This window comes from Penaeus monodon, chromosome 6 (assembly GCF_015228065.2).
Source record: "Penaeus monodon isolate SGIC_2016 chromosome 6, NSTDA_Pmon_1, whole genome shotgun sequence".
NCBI classification, from domain to species: domain Eukaryota; kingdom Metazoa; phylum Arthropoda; class Malacostraca; order Decapoda; family Penaeidae; genus Penaeus; species Penaeus monodon.
Window position 1 is genome coordinate 15,249,023 of NC_051391.1, and position 11,806 is coordinate 15,260,828.

At 28.7% G+C, this 11,806-nt stretch overlaps 2 pseudogenes; both read left to right on the plus strand.

Annotated features, from left to right (window-relative positions):
* The first annotated feature begins 4,778 nt into the window (after nt 1-4,778).
* LOC119573752 lies at nt 4,779-5,381 on the plus strand (annotated as a pseudogene).
* Nucleotides 5,382-8,276: 2,895 nt separating this feature from the next.
* Nucleotides 8,277-11,222, plus strand: LOC119574265 (annotated as a pseudogene).
* The last annotated feature ends 584 nt before the right edge of the window (nt 11,223-11,806 follow it).

An 11,806-nucleotide genomic window follows, 5' to 3' on the forward strand; every position in this document is an offset into this window, starting at 1 on the left:
CATATAATTATGAATTAATTTCCAATATTATTATATATACTACAATAATGCAATGTAATATTATGCAACAATATTATAGTTAATTTACATCATAGTTTCATTGGTATTATATCAATTCATATCCATATACTATCTTATAAATTAATATTATTGTATATGTTTATTAGTAATTATATATATTGTTATTTTTAAATATTTATTATTTTACTTATAATATACTATTGTGTTATTACATTATTATATTTATACCATAATATTATCATCATTACTGAGGTATATGTAATTAATTAAATAATATTAAGAATACATGAATATATAATACGTATATTTCATATTATAATTAGTATATATAGATCGATTATGTGTATGTATGTTTGTTACAGGTTTTAGTTGTTGTACGTTTGTTGTGGTAGTGTGATGATCCGTCTAGTATCATGTAAATAAATAATTATATAATTATATATTTTACATAAAATTATCATATATACGATAATAAGTTAGTATATCATATTGTTGTCGTCTGTGCGATCGCTTGTTGAATGAATAAGGGATGATGCGTCGGCCTGCTGGTCCTTGATGGTTATGAGCTCCCTCATGGTATCATATACATATAGTGAAATATATTATAACAGTCAACAATATATACTTCCCATGAGTAGCCTTACTAATCGAAACTGCTTGAGACAATGCGGGGTTTTTTTGACATGACGTTTTTATTCTATGATGTACGTACAGGTTGCTTTTAATCACATGTGTGAATATCTTGTCAAGAAATGGACAGCTGAATGTAAGGGGAAGAGACGTAGTCTTGAAGAGTCAACGAGAAATGTTTTATATGGCTTGAACGATTAGACTATATCGTGATTGTCAAGTAATAATTTTTATATTATGTGAACTGACACTCCAAGATTCAATATTATCTATTGTGACACGAAATGTAAAACTATACATAATAGACTTATATACAAACAGACCTGTCTTATTGTACATACCAATACATGATATAGCCATATATAAGTATATAATACTATATCATTATATATACATCAATATATAATTTTTAGAAATAATGTATTCATACATACTTTCAATATATTATACAAACAACGATATCACATTGTTATGTACACCATTAATGCTATACTTATGGTTATGTATACGTTATGTCCATAAATGACATGTATGTTATACAAATTGTAAAAGCATACTACATTTATGATAATACATACATATGCTAGTTACATATACTCGTATACTTCAGGTGATATGATACATAATAATATATGATAATCTTATACTCACTGTTAGTATTTAACAATATATATGTTAGTGCATGTTGTATCTATATAATGTAACACCTATATACTAATCATCCACTAATATATGTCAAAAAGAGAATCTTATACCAGTGTATGTATGTAATAATGTACAATTAAACATATTAGAGAGCATATAATGGTATACCTAAAATAGATACAAATATGTACACATTAATGTAACATAAATTCTACATAATGTATACACCAAATGTATGGATATTATGCTCTGTATAGTATACATATATATGTATACAGGTAATTTTATCACTAATCATAATGTACTGACGTACATGTATAACTACATATATATGTATCACTACAGTATTATCGAACCTTCATCTATATTATACCTAAGATATATGTATAATATATATGTAACTAATTATAGTATCCCTAGCATATATATGTATACCACATGATATTGTATACCTCGTATATGTAACTAAATATGTATAATAGTATGTATACTATATTTATACATACATAGTATCTATCATACATATATATGTATACATACATATTTTATACATACATATATGTATCTTATATATTATACCATACATCATCATATCATGATATGGAACATACGTATATGTAATACAATATATATGTAAGCTACATTTATGTAACATAGCCTAATATATGTATCTATTATCATGTCATAGTCTATATGTAACATCTATGCCTGTAAATCTTGTATGTCTACATTGAATGTATACATGATTTCTGAAAGGTTTTGTCTCACATCATATATATGTTGACATACAAATGTCAAACAATAGTAAACATGCATAGCATGTAACATACATATGCATGTAGCATTATATGTATGTACTACATATGAATTATTACTTACATATATATATTACTAACATTATGTATTAACTATATACATTTTTTAAACTATATGGGTATACATATATGTAACATGAATATATGTATACCCATATATGTTTATAATATGATTAAACTCTATTATGTAACAATATATATTAATAAAATTATACCACTAATATACTACAACTTCTTACTATACATATACATGTATCCCTATATAGATGTATATTATATTACCATATATCATGTATATATACATACAGTATACTACATATATGTATACTTACATATATGTATTTATGTATGTATATTACCTAGTATATATGTATACATAATATATATGTATACATAATATATATGTATACATAATATGTATACATACTATATGTATACTTATATATGTATGTATACATATATATGTATACATACATATATGTATACATACATATATGTTATACCTACATATATAAACATCATTATAGTTAATAATATATGTATACATGTAATATTCACAGCACACATATATATATATACCTAATATATATGTATATACATATATATGTCTAACTATATATATATTATATATATATATTATAACATAGTTGTATTCTGTGTTGGTTTAATACGTTATTGTGCTTTGTACATATATATGTCATACAACACATATCACTACTACTACAAATATGTATACATATATGATATATACCTATATATGATATAATATATATAACTACATAATATAATGTATAAATATTTTTATATATATATACATATATAAAATAGTAAAACATACCCATACTATCATGTATAATAATATATTATGTAATGTGTATTATATGTATAAGTATATATATATTATACATATATATATATATCATACATATTGATGGTGTAGCTGATTTTGTATATATATTGTATGTTTGTGTGTTGTGTATTGTATAACATATATTATATTGTATATGTATATATAATATGTTTTGTATAACATAATATGTATGTATAATATTTATATGAATTATACATATTATATACATATATATATACAACATACAAATTATATATAATGTAGTACATATATAATATAATATATGTCTATACACACATATCAGTACAACAAATACACATGCAACCACATACATCAACTACACACTATATATGTATCATATATGTATAAATATATATGTATATACATCTATATAAACATATAAGTATACATATTAATTATTACATGACGATAATATGTAATACCGCTTTATATATAGTATAAATATATCATATAGGTATACATAATATATAGTATACTATATATGTATATAATATATATTATAATTAATACATATGTATCGCGTGTGTGGAGGTGTTGTGTAAATATGGTACACACACAAGCACTACTACATACCACATCGTATACTCACACATTATACCTACTACATCGGTACACACACATATGATATACATATATGTGTATACAATATGTTTTATACTATTTTATGTATAAATATTATGTATACATATATATAAAAATATGTATGTAACATATATGTATACACTATATTATGTATACATAATGTATGTATACATACATATGTATGTTTATATATATGTATGTATACATATATATGTTACATTATGTATACATTATATGTATGTATACATATATACGTTATGTATACATACATACATATGTAGGTATACACATATTATGTAGGTATACATACATATGTAGGTATACACACATATGTAGGTATACACATATATGTAGGTATACATATAATGTAGGTATACACATATATGTAGGTATACACATATATGTAGGTATACACATATATGAGGTATACACATATATGTAGGTATACATATATATGTATGTTTACATGTATGTATGTATACATTCATATGTATGTTTACATACATATGTATGTATACATATATATGTATGTTTACATATATGTATGTATTCATGTATATATCTATGTATACATATATATGTATACATATATATGTAGGTATACATATATATGTAGTATACATATATATGTAGGTATACATATATATGTATACATATATATGTAGGTATACATATATATGTATACATATATGTGTATACATATATATGTATACATATATATATAGGTTTACATATATATAGGTATACATACATATGCAGGTATACATATATATGTATATATATACATATATGTATATAGTTGTTTGTATACATATATGTATGTATACATATTCATGTACATAGATATATGTACATATATATATTATATATATGTATGTATATATACATGCATATATGTAAGAATATATACATCATATATGGATACATGTATGGATATGTAAAGGTAAGGAAGGTTGTTTGTATTTTAGGATTTTTTTTTTAATAATTTTACAATTACCTGAAATTTAATCAATATTTATGCGTGACCCGACATAACCCAGTGTGCAGTTTATCCCAATAGTTAAAAAATTACTGTTTACGTTGACCTCATCTGCCTTAGAATCATAAGTGTTCAAGTATAAAAGCATTTTCCCCCAGTCGGATGACCTCATCAAGGCCTCAGCGTCCTACTGCGCTTACATCTCGCTGGTTCCTTTGCTTGACTTTATATCAACATGAGTGATACTGATGCAGGAGCACACCCTGGCGCTGAAAATCATGAATTACAACTTCATGTCAGAGCCCTCCGAGTCTCAGGCGTACCGATGTAGAGGCCTAGAGCATCGGCGAGAGAGAGAGACTTGCTTGCGCGGTCCCTCGACGCCTACAACCAGGGCTCTTCCTGGCCTTGCCTATTACAGCCAGCTGACGGGGCTCCATCACGACGCGATGGCCATGGCCAACCAGCAGGCCGCCGCCATCATCGCCTCCTTCATCAACAAGCGGCATCTGTTCACGCCGGAAACCACGCTTGATTTGTACTACCTCCACGTTGGGGAAGCCCTCACTTTTCTCGGTATTAGTCGACACAGGCCGGGCTCCTCTCATGGGCATAGCTCGGGCGAGGTTAAACTTTACATATCGAACTTATCCTTATCTTGGAGCGAGTGAAGCGTCGAAAAGGGCCTGAGGAGGAGCGGCAGGTGGGTATCGTCAACAGGCGTGGAGCGCGCAGCAACGGGCCCGTTCGAGTCAAGGATGCAGTCGTAAAATTCCTGTAACAGAAGCGAATACGATACACGGAGCAAAATCCCGGACGTCTTGCTGTTACCTTGTAGCGTTTTACATTTCAATGATGAAATTTGATATCGTGTTTATATATCATGATGCTTCTCTAAATTGCGTTTTAATTCTGCATACACTATTACCTACATACACTGAAGATTCACTGTTGGTGGACTAAAGGGGATGATTCCGATTCAAGGGTATGCTGTTAAGTACATGCATCAATAAATTCATGTTAGGAAATACTAAAGGAGTGTAAGAATATCAATATATTATGTACGAATCAGGCCTGGGAGCCTTCGAGATTTGTACTGAAGGAATCGAGGTTCTCATGGAAATGAGTGCTTTTACGAGGATTGACAACAGGCGAGGACAAAACGTTTTTCTCTGCCTTGCTTCATGTGTGTCCTACTGTTCGCTTCTTCTTTGTATATATTCATGTGAAAGTTGTTGGAAATCTTCTCTTCCTCCCGAGATGTTATTTTGTATGTTATTAAGTATCGTTATTCCCTTATTTTGGCGTTTTTCATTATTGTGTTTCAGTTCAGACTATCTTTTCCTATTTTCTCTCATTTGTTAGTTTCATTTCTGTCAGCAAAGACTAGTTGATATTGCTTGTTAAGTTGGTCACAATAATAAGAATTTTCTCTGACAATGCACAGATACTAGGTCTAATTCTTTCAAGCACCGATATACAAACATTCTGTTGATGTCTAACATTTTCTATATGTTCAGACAAATGTCGATTTCTTCAATCCAGGAGGATATTAAGTTCGTTTCGTGACTTGTGAAGATGAATACATTAAGTACAATAGAAATTAAAACACGTGATGATAAAAAAACGCATTTTCTCAAACAAATAAACACAATACATGTGGTAAATATATATATATAATATATATATATATATATATATATATATATATATACACAAACACACACCTAATAACAATGATAATAATGGTAATAATAATAATGATAACAATAATAATGGTAATTATAATGATGATGATGATTGATGATGATAATAATAATGAAAATAATGATAATAATAATAATAATATATAATGACAGAAAAGAAAATGAAAATGATAATAATAACATTACCGATAATAATAACAATAACAATAGTAATGAGAATAATGATACCACTACTTAATAATAATGATGATAATAATGATGATAATGACAATAATAACAATAGTAATAATAATGACATCAATAATGATAATGATAATGATGATGATAACAAAGATAATGAAAATAATAATGATAATGATAATAGCAGTCGTAGTAATAGTATTAATAGTAGTAGTAGTAGTAGAAGTTGTAATAATAATAATAATAATAATAATAATAATAATAATAATAATAATAATAATAATAATAATAATAATAATAATAATAATAATAATAATAATAACAATAATAATAATGATAAAATGGTGATAATGATCATAATAATAATGATAAAATGGTGATAATGATCAAAATAATAATGATGATGATGACAACAACATCAAAAACAGCAACAATAATAATATAAATAACAACAACAATAACAATAATAGTAATAATAATGACAATGACAATAATAATAATAATAATAATAATAATAATAATAATAATAATAATAATAATAATAATAATAATAATAATAATAATAATAATATAATAGTAATAGTAATAATAATAATAGTAATAGTAATAATAATAATAATAATAATAATAATAATAACAATAATAATAATAATAAATATAAAAATAATAACAACAGTATAGCAATAATAACATTAATAATAACAATAATAATGACGTTAAAGGGTACTACTATTACTACTACTACTATTACTAATACTAGGAATTATCTACTCTACTAATAATAATAACGGTGATAATGATAGTGATAATAATTGCTATAGCCCAGAAGCAGTGATACTCTAGTTATGCTATTTTAATGCATTAGTTGATAAAATGTAACCCTTAGTTACTTATGATGGTAAGAAAATCAAAGGGCATAAAACCACAAACTAGAGTTTGGTGGTAGTGAGGCTGTGGTTGTAGAAGTTGCCTTTATGTTAGGGGTCTAGTTCTTGTGGACGATCTTGGTGGTTCCTTTAACTTGAGATAAGAGCCAACTACCAAATCGCCTCCTGAAACTGTCGCCTCGTCATTCATACAACCGAACAACCAGCCCCTTGTCTAGGTAACCTGGCATCCTCGGGTCTTGCTTCCTTTGAAGGCAGTTCAGCTTGGCGCATCGTTAAGTAAAGGTGATTCAGTGTTGACTACAGGAACTCACTAGAAATAAATCGTAAGAACTGTAAAAAGAGATTTAAGATTATCCCTAGTATTAGTGAGGAGTTATTTGTAGATTCCAGTTATTCCTCCCCCCGAAGTTAGTAGACGACAGGCTAAAGAACTGTAGTCCATTTGTATGTATTTTTACGAAATAAATGTGTAAGTTCTTTTTGCACACAGTGTTTCATCTAACCCCACATTGTCATTCCTACACCATAGGACATTGAACAAGAAGGGAACCACACCACAGAGATGGGGATAAGCACAATGGTAGACGAAACAAAAAGAAACCACACTTACTTTTTGAAATAACTTGAAGTACTAGACACGAGAAGTACATTACTTATTAAGAGAAGAACCTTTAGTTTTTTGGACAATAGTGATATATGCGAATGAGTATATCATTAATAATGACATATATCGAAGATATTCCAGGATCAGCGATGAATACAGGTACAGAATGTTGCCATACTGAAGTTATAGGAATAAAAAATAGTATAATCTTGGATTGAATCACAAGAGTAAAGTAATACGAAGATTTTTGTGAGGGCTGATCCAGCCTAACATAATGATAAAAAAAATAATAGTTAAAATTACCATAGTGATGCGCAAAACGAACTTCATCTTTTCACCAAATAAAACTTCACGTTCGAACGTCATCTTATCTCCTTCAAAACCACCGTTTCAAGCTGTATTCAGTACAACGAAAATTCACACCATGTATTAAACAAGGCCCAAAATGTAAAACGACGCATTGCAGTGTATGGATGAGTCAAAACACAGCAATCGGTTCATAAAAAATTCCCCGCCAATTCGAAGCTGGTTACGAAGGCTCCAGTTTCCGCGAGATTTGTAAGGTTCTTTCTTCATTCTTTTGGGAATATTCTTGGTTGGGAGCGAGCTGGGTGTTTCATTCTTTCACTTAACTGTTTGAATACACGATGTAGGAGCTCGTTGTATATTTTTTTCTTCTGGAGGAGTGGGTGAGGATTTTTATTGAGTTATTCAACTTTTTTTTTTTTTCATGGATTGCAGGCGAAGCAAAAATTTGAAATATTGACGTGGATTCGGCGTTAAATCCAGTAAATCGGGATTGAATACAAATATAGACTGTAGTTTTATTTGTGGAGAATATAATATACACACTGTTTAATTATTTTAGTGTTAAAAATGGATAACTTCCGTGTCTCGATGTAGCTTAATAACGCTATTTATTATTTTTATCGGAAATTGGCTTAAAAATTTAACAAAAGAGCACAACACACTCCCCATTTTTCTACCTGATAAATGTTCTTAGGTGTTTTATTTCCTTGTATGCTAATTGTTCTGGGGAACAAAAAAGTAAATGAACAAATAAAGAAATAGATAAATGTAATCTCAGTTAATAAAATTTATATTATGTAATTACCAAGGAACAGTACCAGAACCTCCAATGATAACCACTATTCCAGGATTTTTATTTTTATAGGGTTAATTGTGAATAAAAATCAATAATTATATACATATATATATATTATATATATATATATATATATATATATATATATATATATATATATATATATATATATATATATATATATATATAAAGGAAAATGAAGTTTCCAATTTAAATACAATGCTTATGCTTGAGCTGGGTATTATGAAGATACTAATCTCACCAATATACAACATGATTCTGTGCCTGCGGAATATTGCATTATCTTCCATTTATAGTTTTCTTTGGGAAATATTGAAAACTGCGGCAAGGGTTTGGGAGTGCAGTAGGTTTAGGGTGTAATATCTACTCTGGAAATACCTTGTAAATCAAATGATTCAATTCAGTATAATGTGTGTAGTAGCCCTGCATGTTAATGAAAAGGTTGTACTGTTGGTGAATTTATATTGAGATGTATGATTTCACTTTTTTTTTTCAGACATGGGCAGTTCAAGAAGAAGAGCAGATTAAAATAATAGTGTTGATAAAAAAGAAGCAGAAGATGTCAAACTAGTAGTCTGATCTTAGAAATAATAACACTATTCTATACTGTAATTATTCATAGTACTGTAAACTGCATTAAAATGGAGAGCAAAGCGAGAAATGACGTTTTCAAGTCCGATGGTCTGGGTATCAATGAGTGGACTGATTTTTCATCTGTCAAAATGCATCTCAAGACAACTTACAATGTTTTCAGAAGAAACATAAAGGACTGACCTTGAAAAAAGTTCAGTACTTAGAGGAACTCTTTAGTCATGTACTTGATCACCACAGAAGCAGTGTAAAAGAACTTGAGGCATTTATATTAGCTATAGCACCACATACATTTAATGATCATACCATGTGTAAAAGAGCTTGGTGTCTTGAATTACAAAAAAATGTCAGCCATGAAGGTAAAATCAGCTTCAGTAAAAGACGTCTCATCATGGATTTAAAAGACACATTCTCTACTTTGGCTTACAAGTCAAGTGAACTTGTAAAGTCTTCTCAGAATTTGAATAAAGAAGCAAATATTGTTAATAAAGTAACACTAAAGGATAATTCAGATTTACTAAAGGAGATCCATGCACATCAGCCAACAAATGACATTAATAAGAATAAGGAAGTTAATGTTATAAGTAGTGATGGAGTTCAGGACAGCTAACCATTAAAAAAATTGAGACCATCACAGAAGCGGAAAAGGAATATGATTGAAAAAGTGATCATGAACCAGTACAGAAGAAAACAAGTTTCCACAGCATTTCAGATATTGGAAAAAATACCAAAGAAAATAAAAAAATTAAAGTACCCAGTGTAACTACAAAACGCTCAAATAAAACACAATGCAGGATACAGAAGCCAAAGCTAGAGGAAATGGATATAAATATTTTGCAGGGTCATAGCAAGGTCTTCTTTGACTGGAGACCACATCCCTTAGGATTGACTGTGATATTGTACAGATTGGTGCAACAGACAACAATGAGGAATTCAGCATTTATGTAATACCAAACAAAAGAATAGACCCAAGAGCTTCAGCAGTTACAGGCATAACTTTTGAACAACATACATTGAAATACAGAGGCAAACCTGTATATGCAGTTACTCGTTCAGAAGCACTGCACAAATTCCTGGAATGGATACAGTTAAGATCACCTGTTGTTTTGTATGCCCACAATGCTGCATTTGATTACAGGAGATTATTTTATGCAATTAAAGAAGAAAATCTTGTAGATAGCTTTAAGCAACACATATTGGGTTTTGTAAATACAATAGCTCAGTTTAAGGTAATTTTCCCCAAAGCTCCCAAACTATAAACAAAGTACAGTAGTGCAGATGGTTCTTAAGAAATCATATGATGCTCATAATGCCTTAGGAGATGTGAGAGCTTTGATGGAATTGTACAATGTTTCCAAATCGGATGTTATATCCAAGGGCTCAGTTACATTTTCCTCAGCTTATGAGTGTTGGCTGTATGATATTCATGGTCAAAAGAAAACTGTGGCCTTTTGATGAAAATGTACTTGTTAACTATGTAAGTAATAGCATAATGTATACATCATTGAGTATTAGCATGTCTGTTACAATAAGAAAGAAATAGTTGCAAGTATTACACCAGAATATTAGGAGCATTGAGGGTTTGGCAATTTTTTTATTTAATGATATGAAAGATATTAGAATAATGATTACAAATGTGTCCATGAAAGGTTCCTTAGTTTAGGGAGATGCAGGCAAAATATGACTTGAATTGTATAGTCACTTATAAGAGAATATTATATTTTAACAGAAATCGTCTAGTTTCATCTTTTTATTAATATATATGGTAATATTTTGTAAGGTAAGTGGCAGTTGCATGTACATCTGTCCAAATTAAACCCATGTATGTATAGTCATGCTATGCCTACTGTGTGAGTTTATTAATATTCTTTACAGATAAATAATTCCACAAGTAATTAATCACTAGTCTGTTAGTTACTAGTTTTACCTATATCACCTTTTTACCCTTTCCTTGATTTTTGGAATATTTTCTTTTATCTTATAATACTGCTATTAGTAATGTTAATAACATTATAATAATTATACTGTTATTATTTTATAAACATTATAATTATTATATTGTCTATAAAAATAATAACAGTATCTTGCTTGCTGGTTGGATTTCTTGGCTATCAACCAGCAGCATATGACCATGTTAACGCAGCCAGTAAGATCATTTAGCCAATG